Raw genomic sequence first — 13,291 nt, forward strand, 5'->3', positions numbered from 1 at the left:
TTTCTTGGTGTTGAGTTTTACAAATATTTCCAAAATTTATAGGGAACCAGAAAAGACTCAAAATAGCAACAACAATCTTGGGGAAAAACAGCAAAGTTGGAGGAATCATGCTACCTAATAGCAAATTATACCATAAAGCCATAGTAATCAAAACAGCATGGTATTGGCATAAAAACAGATACATAGATCAAAGGAACAGAGTAGAGAGCCCAGATAAACCTACACCTTTATACTCAATTAATATTTGACAGAGGAAACAAGCATATACAATGGGCTGATGATAGTTTATTCAATAAATGGTGTTGAGAAAATTGAACAGAACATGCAGAAAAATGAAACTACACAACTTTCTTATGCCACACACAAGAACGCATTCCAAATGGATCAAAGACGTAAATGTTAGACCTGAAACCATAAAAATTACTACAAGAAAATTTAGGCAGTTAAAACCTTGGGCATTGATCATAGTATATTTTTTTCTGATATATCTCCTAAGGCAAGGGAAACAAAAGAAATAAACAGATGGTACTATATCAAACTAAAAAGATTTGTACAACAAAGAAAACCATCAACAAAATAAAAAGACACCCACTGAATGGGAGAACATGTTCCATGATACATCTGATAAGGGATTAATATCCATCCCTACACATTCAGCGTATGTGAATCATTAAATTCTGAAGTTAGTTTGATAGCATATCAAAGGGTCTTGTTTTTATGCCCACTCAATCACTCATTCCTTTTGATGGGTGACTTTAATCCATTTACATTTAAGGCAATTGCTGATGAGTGTAGACTTACTATTGTCATTTTTGTTTTTTGGGGTTTTTTAGTCTATTTGGCAGTTGTTTTGTCCTTCTGTTTTTTGCTGTCCTCCTTTGTTACTTGATAACTTTGTATAGTGATTTGTTTCAATTCTTTTCTCTTTATCTTTTGTGTTTCTATTATAAGTATGTTCTTTGTAGTTAGTTGAATCTTGAATAATGTATCTTCTAGTTGTAACTTTCCTATTTTTAAGTTGATAACCTAACTTCAATTGCATTAAAAAACCCTACAGGTAAAGCACTTTGAGAGTGCTTTCTCATTTTCCAGTATTTAAGCCTGATTTAAGTTTTTTAAAAAAATATTTTTTATATTGTTCAATTACAGTTGACATACAACATTATATTAGTTTCAGGTGATTAGATACATGCTTGCCCTCTATGTAAGTGTAATAAGGAGTAATTCGCTGGACTCTTTTTTAAATTTTATTTATTTATTTTTAGAGAAAGGAGAAGCGGGAGGGAGTGAAAGAAGTATCTATGTGCAGAGAGAGAGACACACGGACCGGTTGTCCCTTGCATGCCCAACTGGAAACCTGGTCTGCAACATAAGCAAGTATCTCAAACTGGAATTGAACTTGCCACCTTTAGGTTTATGGGACAAAGGCCAACTCACTGGGCCACACCAGTCAGAGCCATTTCTTGGATCTTTCATCTCTCTCTGTTTTTGCTTTTGTTGTTTTCAGTGCCTGGAAAACTCATCTCTTCCCATACTAGTCTACCAAATGTCTAGACCAGTTTAAGGAATTAGTATAACTGTCACCACCTCCTTAAATCCTTACTAGTTCATTCTCCCTTGTTTCAAACTGAATCCAATGCAAGACCATCATAGCACCTGTGACACCTTACCACTCTTCTCGTATAAATGTTTTTGTCCCCTGGGAGGGCAGGAACTAGAACAAACTTATTTCTGTATTCTTAGCATCAAGTCCAGCAGCTAGGATAGAGTAGGGGCTCAATAAATGTCAGTTGAATGAACAAGCTTTGAACCATAAAACAGTAAACTTTATTATTATCAAAAAAGCTATGGTCCACTTTTCTGAATCTAAAGGACAACACAGAATTTTAAGAAGCACCTTGAAAAATAAACTAATAGGCAAGGTAGGATGGCAAGTATAGAATATACTCTACCTCAGTATTATTGCAAATTAAATTCCAGTGCAACTTTCTTACTTGAAATAGCAAAATATCTAAGTAGGTTTAACATTTAGGAAAGCAATTAAATTTTTGTTAAGAACAGAATAAATATCACTTTCTTTGCTAAATATCACAACAAACTTTTTGTCTAGTGGTTCTCTACCCTAACTATCCAATTAAATAACTGAGAAAGCATTTTAAAAATATTGATACCCCAAGTGTCATCTCAGATCAGTGAAATGAGATTCTGTGATGGTAGAGCCCAGGCAATGGTAATTTTTTTACATTCTCTCTCAGGGAATCTAATATAATTTTTTTTCTCTTGTGAAATAATAACAACACTATATCTCTCTCTGGCTGTTCCTTCTGGGTTTCTGTCAGTGAAAGTTCCTACCTCCATTTAGCTCTTAAATGTGGTTTGTCCCAATGATTCCTTCCACATCTCTTCTCAAAGTCCCCAAACAGATTCCCTACAAATGCACAGGACCCTGCCTTCAAAATTGAAGCCCTACATTCTTTTGAGCCCTGAATATGACATTTATTATTTTAAAGGAAAGAGAAAAAGAGAAGATTTCCAAAGTTTGGTCTCTTTCCTTCCTTTCAGAGTTTAGGCTCAAGTCTACTGTTACTTACAATCTCTTTGGAAAGATATAGAATTTCATACTCTATATTTTGATAGCAGTGCTTAGGGAACTCAAAGATATTATTTCATTTTGTTTAATTATCTTGTGTCTCTAAACTTGATGGTAATCTTTTCTTCTTTGCTTCTTTCTTATTTACCTCAGTGGCTGTGCTGATGCTCATGATGAAACTACACTTTTGGCTTCTAGATATATGCACGTAAGACACACAACCCGTGGTACTTAGAATTCACTGTCATTGATCCCAAGTATTCCCAAGCAAACCCAAAGGTCCATAATATGACGCAATTTTAAATTCTTATAGGGCAATACATTTGAAGACCATGGCTATGAAGTAAGTTTTGACAGTGGGTCTAGCAAAATGCCTAACACTACTGCAGGAAACCTTGGTTATTTTCCACTTATCACTTACTGTCTGACATTCTGTGCTATCATTCTTAGGATGTATTCCAGTGCTATTTATGACACAGAACATTGAGAAGATCTTAGCCTATAATCTTTATGAAAATTATTTATTAAGTTATAATTTAATAAATTATAATTATATATAATTTATTAAATATAAAGTATTTAATATATCATGACTATAGCAATGCAGACATTTATGCTAATGGCAGAATGGCTAGGGAGAGTACTTAAATCAAACAAAGGGAAAACCATGAAATACAAAGTGTAGCATATACTCCACCCTTGAACTCTCTTAGAGTGACAGAGTTACCTACCTCCAGTTGCTCTTAACAACTTGAGAAGAGGAAGCACCACTCAGATGCTGTTTAATGTTGGTCTCTCAGTCTCTGCCCTTCACCTAATGTCAGCTCTGTAAGGACAGGGACTATGTTTTATTTATTCCCAAGTCACCGGCACCTAGAAGAGGGCCTGGCTCTTTACACATTCTTGATGAGTATTTGTCAAATGAATTAGTAAATGTCAGAAAAATTACAAAAGCAAACTAGTACCAAGAGAAGTGATGAGAATTTACTCTTTCTTCATTTAGTATTCCAGAATTGGGAAATGCTTATGTAGCTTGTGAATACCCTAACTTCTTCAGGTTACTATAAAAATATTCTTTATCTGTATGCTCTTGTTTCTGTTAATTTTAGACATAGCCTTGGGATAAAGATTAACTTTACATTACCTTATAATTATTTCACTTGAAGTAAAACATTTTGAAAGAAGAAGCCTAAAAAGAAGGCAAGTAACCAAAATCTTTAAATTATTTACATATGAAATATTCTTGCCTTAAAACTTAAACCCAAATCTAACCAAGTCTCTTACAACAGCAGTGGTTTTCAATCTTGGTTGCACTTTAGAACTACACTTGACAGTGTCCTTTGAAAAGAAACATTAATGAGAACTTAGAACTTCTAAAAGACAAATGGGTCATGTCAGAAGGACAAAAGAATTAATGTAAGTAATTAGACAAATACAGGACAATTTGAGCACTGAAAAGAAAATAAATGGTGTGGCTTGTTGTTTGGGCATCATCCGCAAACCAAAAGGTCATTGGTTCAATTCCCTGTTAGGGCACATGCCTGGTTGCTGGTTTGGTCCCTGGTTGGGGCACATATGTGAGGCAACCAATCGATGTTTCTCTCTCATATCTATATTTTCCTCCCTCTATTTCTCCCTCCCCTCCTCTCTAAAAATAAATATGTAAAATCTTTTTTAAAAAAAGAAATGTAAGTGACAGAAACACACTGAATATAGGCATTTCTGCTATAATACAGAGACAAAACATTACAGTGTTCTGCAATAACACACTGTCAATAACTGACCTTATAGGGAGAATAGGGTTGGGAGTTGATGACTTTTTACTAGAACACTAAGAAAAACAGTAACAAGCCTAATAAAATTTAAACCCAAATAAAAATATTTATTAAATTCCTACTAAGAAATATTACAATAACTTTACAACAGCTTTAACTACAACAACAAAGGGCACACCATTTGATTAAAGAGGATACAAGGAAGGGTTGAGGCTGCTGAGGCTGAATCTTGCCCAGAAGGCAAGGACAAAATACACAGTACCTTCAAACTGCAGTTCAGCAGACCAGAGGAATGGAAGGTGAAAGAACTTTATGTACAGGGAGGGAAGGCCATCTTCTGGTGGCTTGCAGTACTTTGCATTGGCTGTTACTACTTGTTGAGAAACATTAACCTCCAGGAAAAATCAACTATGACTCAAGGTGATTTCTTTGTTATGCTGACATCATGACTTTATTTGTGAATCTTGTATGAGCTAATCTACATTACAGAAAATAGTATACAGGGACCGGCAGAAGTTAACGCCTGCTTAAGTGGAGTGTGGCTGGTAGGGTACATGAGTGTCTCTCATGAGATGACAGCAATTTGAACATTTCACCTAACATGTCATATGTTGTGCTTGAGTGTGCTATTATTATGTTATAGAATTACATGCTTATGATTTTGTAATAAAAGATTTTGTAATAAAAAGGGGCATTATTTGTGCCAGACTCTGTATATAAAGTTCCTAAAATTCTCAAAAATGAAAGAGAAAGTAAAGTGAAGTCTTCATCACTGGTAATTATGTAGGGAATCATCATCTTATTTTGAAAATTAATAATATCCTCTAAGAACTGTAATGGTAACCACCAAATAGCCCTAACTAATGTAGAGAACTCCTTTTCTTCTTTATAGATGATTCCAACCAACAATCGTGAAAGGAGTAACAACTGGAAATCGCCACTGTATAAATCTAAGGAATCAGTTGCTCCACGTAATGCCCGCCCACGGGTCAAGCCTTCAGAGGAAAGGCTAAAGGGAACTGTTACAAAGGGGAATCAGGGCCGTCACCGCCTTCGTGCACTGCTCAACCTTAAGATCGCTAACAGTGGAACAACCAGTGTGCTTCCCAATATGGCATACACAGCACCACCTGTAAAATGTTCTTGTCATAAAAGTTAAAAGCAATTTAACCCAGCACCTGAGAACAGTGGTTTTTGAAGTTGACTGCACATCAGAAATATCTGGGAAACTTTTAAAGATATATTTGCCTGGGTCCCACCGTAGACCACTTAAATCAATATCTGTTCAGGTAAGGTTCAGTTAGACTTCCTCATTTAATATATACATATATTTTAATCCTCACCTGAGGAAGTGCTTATTGATTTTTAGAGAGGGGGAAGAGAGGGACAGAGAGAGGGAGAGAAACATTAATGTGGGAGAAACACTGATCTGTTGCCTCTCCAAAAGTGCCCTGACTGGCCATCAAACCCACGACCTTTCTGTTTTTGGAACAATGCTCCAACCAACTGAGCCACATGAGCCAGGGCTCAAAAAATTTAAAAGAAAACACAAACGGCTCCCTGAATAATTTTAAATATGCAACCAAGATTGGGACCTCTCTTCCAGAGTTAAGAGGATATACTTTACAGGACATACAGCAAAGAGCAGTGATTCTAAATCTTTAATAGGTCAATTAACCCTCTGAGGATCTTGTTAAAATACAAATTCTGACTCAACAGGTCTGGGGAGGGGCCTGAGGCTCTGCTACAAGATGATGTCAATGCAGCCAGTCCACTCTTAGTAGAGAGGACACAAGCGAGAAGATACATCTGTCCAACAAAAATGTAAGAGTCACATATGTAATTTAAAATTTTCTTATAGCCACATTAAAAAGAAACAGATAAAATTAATTGTAATAATGTATGCATTTAATCCAATATATCCTAAATATTATCATTTCTACATGCGGTCCATATGCAAAGTTATTAATAAGATATTTTACATTTTTAAATTTCATCCTATCTGGTGCCAATTTCACACTTAAGCACATTTGAAGGGCTGAAGAACCACATGTAGCTAATGGCTAATATACTGGATAGCACAGATACAGAAGAACCAATTAAATGAACCACAAAGGACCAATGCAGAATGCTGGATGTTCTGTGAGAAAAGTCTACAAATAGACAATGAGAAGAAAAGTAAAAGTAGGAAAAACTGTTAAAAATTAAGACTTACAAGCCAAAACTACCTATAAGGTATGACTTTGAATCCTGATTTGAAAAAGTCAACTACAAAAAAATTTTTTTTTGACAATTGGGAAAATTTGGTAAAAATAAGCATTCAATGATAAAAAGAATTAATCTTAATTTATCAGATGTGATTATGAAATGTAGTGAAAACGTGTCCATATGTTATAAAGAAGTGTAGTGAAGTATGTAGGTTTCAGCATGATTTTCTTTGAAATAATACAGGGGAAAAAAAAGAAAGAAAGAAAAGAAGCCCTGGCCAGGTAGCTCAGATGGTTAGAGTGCGGTCCTGATACCGAGGTTGCAGATAAAATCTCTGGTCAGGGCATGTACAAGAATCAACCAATGAATTTATAAATAAGTGAAACAACAAATCAATGTTTCTTTCTCTCTTCTTTCCTCTATCTGAAAAAAACAATCAATGAAAAAATAAAAGATATAGATGAAGTAAATTAACTGTTCAATCTGGGTGATAAGTAATTATGATTTTATAATTCTTTGTGGACACTTCAAAATGTCTTAATAAAAATTAAAATATTGAATATAATAATAGCTTCAGAATCTAATTTTATAAATATCAATTAAATGCTAAAAATGGAAATATATGAACAAAATAATAGTATTTTTTAAAATAAATTTTATTGAAGATCAAAACTATGAACAGCAAATGAAAACTCACAACTATCAACAACTGAACCTAAAGAAAACAAAAACAAACTAAGCAAAGAACTAGAACAGGAACAGAATCACAGAAATGGAGATTGGAGGGGAGAGGAAAGGGGAAGAGTGGGGGAAAGGTTCAGGGAATAAAAAATATAATTGGTAGGTACAAAATAGACAGGGGGAGGTTAAGAACAGTATAGAAAATGGAGAAGCTGAAGAACTTATATATATGACCCATGGACATGAACTAAGAGGGGGATTGCTGGAGGGAAGGGATATATACTGGGTAGAGGGGGGCAAAGATGGGAGAATTGGGACAACTGTAATAGCATAATTAATAAAATATTTTTTTAAATATATAAAAAATAAAATAAATTTTACTTTTCTTGCTTGTCCTCTTCTCTTTCTGGCATCCCTATGATTCAGACGTTGGCATGTTTGGAGATGTCCCAGAGGTCCTTATACTAGCCTCATTTTTTTGAATTCTTTTTTCTTCTTGCTATTTTGGTTGAATGCCTTTTTCTTCCCCAAATTACTGATTTGAATCCCAGCTTCCTCCCCTCTGCTGATGGTTCCCTGTAGATTTTTCTTTATTTCCCTTAGTGTAACCTTCATTTCTTCCTTTATGTTGTTGCTGTACTCAGTGAGTTCTTTGAGCAGATATCCTGATCACCAGTGTTTTGAACTCTGCATCTGATAGGTTGGTTATCTCTGTTTCATTTGGTTCTTTTTCTGTTTTGTTTTGTTTTTTTCTGTTCTTTCATTTGGGCCATACGTTTTTGTCTTCTCAATTTGGCAGTCCTCCCTGTGTTTGTTTCTGTATATTAGGTAGAGCTGCTTTGACTCCCTGTCTTAGTAGCATGGCCTATTGTAGAAAAGGCAGCTATAAATTGTGTGGGGTGGAGCCTTAGGTAACTGTGTGGGGTGGAGCTTTAGGTAACTACTTCTCCTTTTTGTGGCTCTTTGTATGGGGGAGGGTTCTGAGAGGGGACAATACCACTGCCTGGGCTTCTGAAGGTTTTCCTGGCACTCACCCTGTTTCTAGTTCACCCAGTTCCCGTACGCAACTGGTGGCCTTCCAGCTGTGGCCCTGGTGGTGAATTCCAAAGCGAGTGGGTTTGCATAGTTGTAAGTCCATGTGGGCCATTTAAGCTGAATCTTGTGAAAACCTGGAAATTTCTTCCACTGCCCCAATCCCCACTGGCTTTTACAGCCAGAAGTTATGGGGATTTATCTTCCCGGCACTGGAACCCTGGGGTGTGCTGTCCAGCCTGGGGCTGGATAGCTTGCTCCCAAGACATCCCTCCCAATTTTCACCCACCACACGTGAACGTGGGATCATCTGCTCCACTGCTGGCACTGTCTCTCCTTGTCACACCACGTCTCCATTCGTCTCTGCCCATCTCCACAATTCCACCCCTCCTACCCATCTGGCTGAATGTGGCTTCTTTAACCCTTGGTTGTTGGACTCCCATACAGTTCAATTTTCTGACAGTTCTTGGTGTTTGTTTTGTGACCTAGTTGTAATTCTTTCTATGGTTGTGCAAGGAAGCGAAGCATGTCTACCTATGCCTCCATCTTGACTGGAGGTCAATAGTAATATTTATATATACATATTGATATTGTGTTAATTATAAATAGTAATTTGGGGAGGCTTCCTTTCTCATGTACTCATTGTAAAACATTTATTAAGTAAGAATGTGCAAAGTGAATGTTTTTATATTCTAGTGAGTCTCTTCTTTTCTAAGAAATACTGTATTGTAGTCCCAACTGTTGCTAGGCCCCTGGCCTCATATAAGAACACCTGCTCTAAATGAGAATCTGCCAACAGTTTCAGTCAGACATCATGACTAAAGGCAATGAAATGATAACTATATCAAATTAATATCCATTCCTGTTGTAATATCTAATTTCCCACAAATACCAAGAAAGCACAATAGACATGGTTTTATCTAACTATCTGGTACCTAGCCTTTTTCTCTTCTGGGTACATTTTATTGAATTCTCTGTTTGTACATAGGTAATAGAGTATGTAACATATATTAATGGATTATAATTTAATATTTTAATTACAACTGTTACTTACCTATATCTATACCTATCTATAAATAAAATTTACCTATTATAATTTGTCTATTAGTAGCTGGCCACAATAATATCACTGTATTCTGTTATTAGGATCCATACCACTCATCTTAAACCTTCTGAACCACAATGCCATAGCATCACTGACTTATGGTTTGTAGGATGAAAATCACACCATCCCTACTTACCATGAACTATATGAACTTGGCTGCTGAACTATAAAATGACCCAGTTTTAGCAAGGCATGATTCTTTACTTCTATTTAGACTCTTCAGCTCCTTCACTAGGGAACTCTATATGACATGTTACTATCCCTGTAATCTTTCAAATTATGAATAGAAAAATTTATGGTGTGGATTAGAAAAACGCTATCTAGAAAAAATGCATTATTATGCATTTTCTTGCTGTTAATCATGACAAAGGTGTTTAGCTTTGGCATGCTGTTCTGAGGTTTGTATTCCTGAGGTTAGACCTATAGGAAGATCTAAACCTGTGGACGAGGCCAAAGCTTCCCTCCCATATGTGGCACTCTTCAACAATGTGATTGATGTCAAATTATTCGCATCACCAGCTGATGAGCCCCTTAGGAAACGGAGACTGTACTTTAGTCTTCTCTGTACTTTCAGTTATTCTCAAGCACAAAAACATACATTTAAATACATGTTTACTGAATAAAACTAATTAAAAACGAAAAGTTTTCCCATCAATGAGCATAATATAACACTAAGTTTTTAAAGGCTATAAACAGAATATATTTCATAATCCTGAGAAAATTTCCATATATTGAAGTAAAGTATATAAACTAACACACTAAGCTTGTTTATATTTATTTTACTGAATGAAGTTTAATATATAAATAAAATGAAATTAAAAGAATAGAAATGAAATAAAATCTAACTATACTACAAAGTTCAATAAAACTATGAGAATAAAACTATACTAATGCTGTATTTTCTAATGAAATGATAATATTATTCTTACTCATGATTTTTAGAGATGTAAAATTATTTTTTTAAAACTGCACCAACCATAATTCCACCAATCATTCAAATGTACCTTTGTCTTGGTACATTTGTTTGGTAAAATACCTTAAAATAGTATTGCATCAGTTATAAATGAGGAAAAGAATTACAGTTAAGAACAACATTAAGTAGCAGGTAACCATTTATCTCTCCCTCATGTGCATGTTATGCACAAGTCTATACCATGACTATAAATATTAATCCAACTGCCATTTAGAAACCAGATTTCAAAGTTAATTTCCTGATACTCAGGAATAATACAATCAAGTTCAAGCTCATCGCTTGATCTGTGGCACTTGGGCATGATGAGGTAAAACATTTTAAATTGACCATCTTTCCGAGTGAACCTATTAAGGAGATTTCAAGGTTTCTGTAAGCCCAAACAGAGGAATAATCTTTGCATGCCTTCTCCATCCTAGATATATTTTACATGATACTGTTTAATGCTCATAATAATTCACAAGGTGAATATTATCTCCATTTTACAATTAAGGAAAAAGAGGCTGTAAAACATTAATTAAATTTGAGCTTAAATAATGAAGTATAGAGACAGTATGTGAACACAGTCTTGCAAGAAAGCTTTAAAATGCTCCTGTAGTACGTCACATGAACTTGTACTGTTACCAAAACTACAAAATGTTCAGATTTTATGAGTATTCAATGACATAATTAAAGCATATTTTACCAGTAATTCAGAAACACATCTAACCATTGAGAAATATATGAAAAGAGTAAATAACAAAGGATTTAAATCACCCAAGATAATCAACATAATGTAGAAAAATATTACATGCCTCATGTTTCATTTAATACTTCTCTTCTGACCTCTTTCTTCATATATTATAAATTTAATCTCAAAGCCACTTTTATCTTCTTGGGATTAACAAAGGGAATTTCAGTGCCCAGCTTTGATGCAAGTCTTCCTAATTATTGGTTAAAAAAAATCTCAGCAATATAAGAAGGACAATGTGTCCACTCTCTCCCTACAGCTGAAAAAATGTCCAGAGTATTGTGTACTTAGAGACGATTCTGATTAACATAGTGAACTGTGAACATTCTGAAAGAAATGGCTCTTACTCTTCTGTTCAGTGTTCTTGTAACAGTTTTCATGCAAACTGTTACATCTTGTAAAACAATTTACACCCATCCAGAAACTGTAGCCATGCTATGGGAAAGTAAATCTGTAACTTCTAAATTCAAGAAAACAATCTAATTCTGACCAGTGGCCATAATTTTTTATTTGTTGCTTTGGTAATATTGTTTTAGTTAAAATTGCCTTAAAGGTATTAAACACAAGCATAAGGTTTCTTTGCAAAATCTAGGGGATAAATGATACTTTTCTATCCAGAAGCATGATAAAACAACTTGTAGGTTCTTTTGAATACTAAAAAGTTTGAGTCTTCATTTCCTTTAAATTATCAAAAGTAAAATAAATGATACATTCAAATTGAATTCTTCAAATGAAAATATCTTTGATTGAATAAAAATTGATTTCATAATTATTTTTAAGTCAGTTTAGACCAACTACCAAGATTATTTGCAAAAGAAATATTAAATCTCTTCTTAAGCTTTTAGTTGCAAAGAAATACCCAGAAATCTTTACTTTTCTCCCTGCTTATAGAATAAAAGGGCTACAGAAGATGTTAATCTGCCCCTAAATGAGTGCTACTCCATAGGACAAACTCAATATTAGAAAAATATGAGAAACAAAATATGAACATAATTCTTTTCATTAAGATACAAATTCCCAGAAAGTATTAAATTTTTATGTTCCTTAATAAAACTTTACTTTAAAAATCATCTTTTATATTTACCTAGTCTCTCTGAAAATTACACATTAATTACACTAGCCATATGGAAGAGAAAAACATCTTAACCAAATGACAAAAATTAATATCACTACTAAAAGGCCAATAACAGACTTTATGTACCTCTGGATGTAATATCCTGAAGACATACCGTTCATGTTGTAATCCAGGCACAAATGGATAAACTCATTCTAATCAGAGGGAAAACAAACAAACTAAAATTGAGGGACATTCTATAAAATTACTAGCTTGTATTCTTCAGAAGTATCAATCAAATATGAGGCAAACATTGAAAAACTATTCTAACTTAAAAGTGACTGAAGAGGCCTATTCAACCAAATTCAAAACATGATCCTGGATTGGATCCTTACCAGAAAAATAAAAGTTGCAATAAGAGACATTATTTGGACAACTGATGAAAGTGAAATATGAGTTATAGATAAGATGAGAGCATTGTACCAATTTAATATCTTAAACTGAAAGCTTAACTATGGTTATTTAAGAGGATATCTTTGCTACTAGGAAAGACACACGGAAGTATTAAGGGGTAAAGAGGCATGATGTATGCAAACTGTCAGGTGGTTTAAAAAATAATGCATCTGTATATACAGGGAGAGGGAGAGAATTATGATATTATGACGAATGTGGCAAAATGTTGGAAATTGGTGAATCTAGGAAAAGGCATATGGAAATTATTTTGTACTATCCTTGCAACTTTTCTGAAAGCTTGAAATTATTTCAAGAAAAAAAGTAAAATCATCCTTTAAGTAAATATTAATATGAGAAGATTCTCACCATAAGCAATTAATTGACAAAATCAAGTTTGACAAAATGGTATGATTACTACAAGTGCTTCGAAGAGTGAAAAGTTAAGGAGCTTGTACCAGAATGTAGATCAATACACAGTTTTCTTCATCAAAAGAAGTCTTACTAGAGAATAAAAGCAACGCTGAGCTGTGCTTAGTAATATTCTGGCACAACCTAGTGACAAAGAGTTTAGGCACCGGTACTGAACTTTTATTAGTACTTGTCTTAAAGACCATCTTTCTACAATCAATCAATCACTAAATAAATACATTTAAAATTATACATTTGCTCTCGCTGGTGTGGCTCAGTAGACTG

The 13,291-nt window shown here is 34.4% G+C and overlaps 1 protein-coding gene across 2 annotated transcripts in view; it reads right to left on the minus strand.

Annotated features, from left to right (window-relative positions):
- Positions 1-13,291, minus strand: part of RUNDC3B (RUN domain containing 3B) — a 143,800-nt gene that overhangs the window by 27,841 nt on the left and 102,668 nt on the right. The window lies entirely within an intron of this gene.

This window comes from Pteronotus mesoamericanus, unplaced genomic scaffold (genome assembly GCF_021234165.1).
Source record: "Pteronotus mesoamericanus isolate MK-2021 breed Mesoamerican mustached bat unplaced genomic scaffold, CSHL_Meso_final scaffold_85, whole genome shotgun sequence".
Taxonomy (NCBI): Eukaryota; Metazoa; Chordata; class Mammalia; order Chiroptera; family Mormoopidae; genus Pteronotus; species Pteronotus mesoamericanus.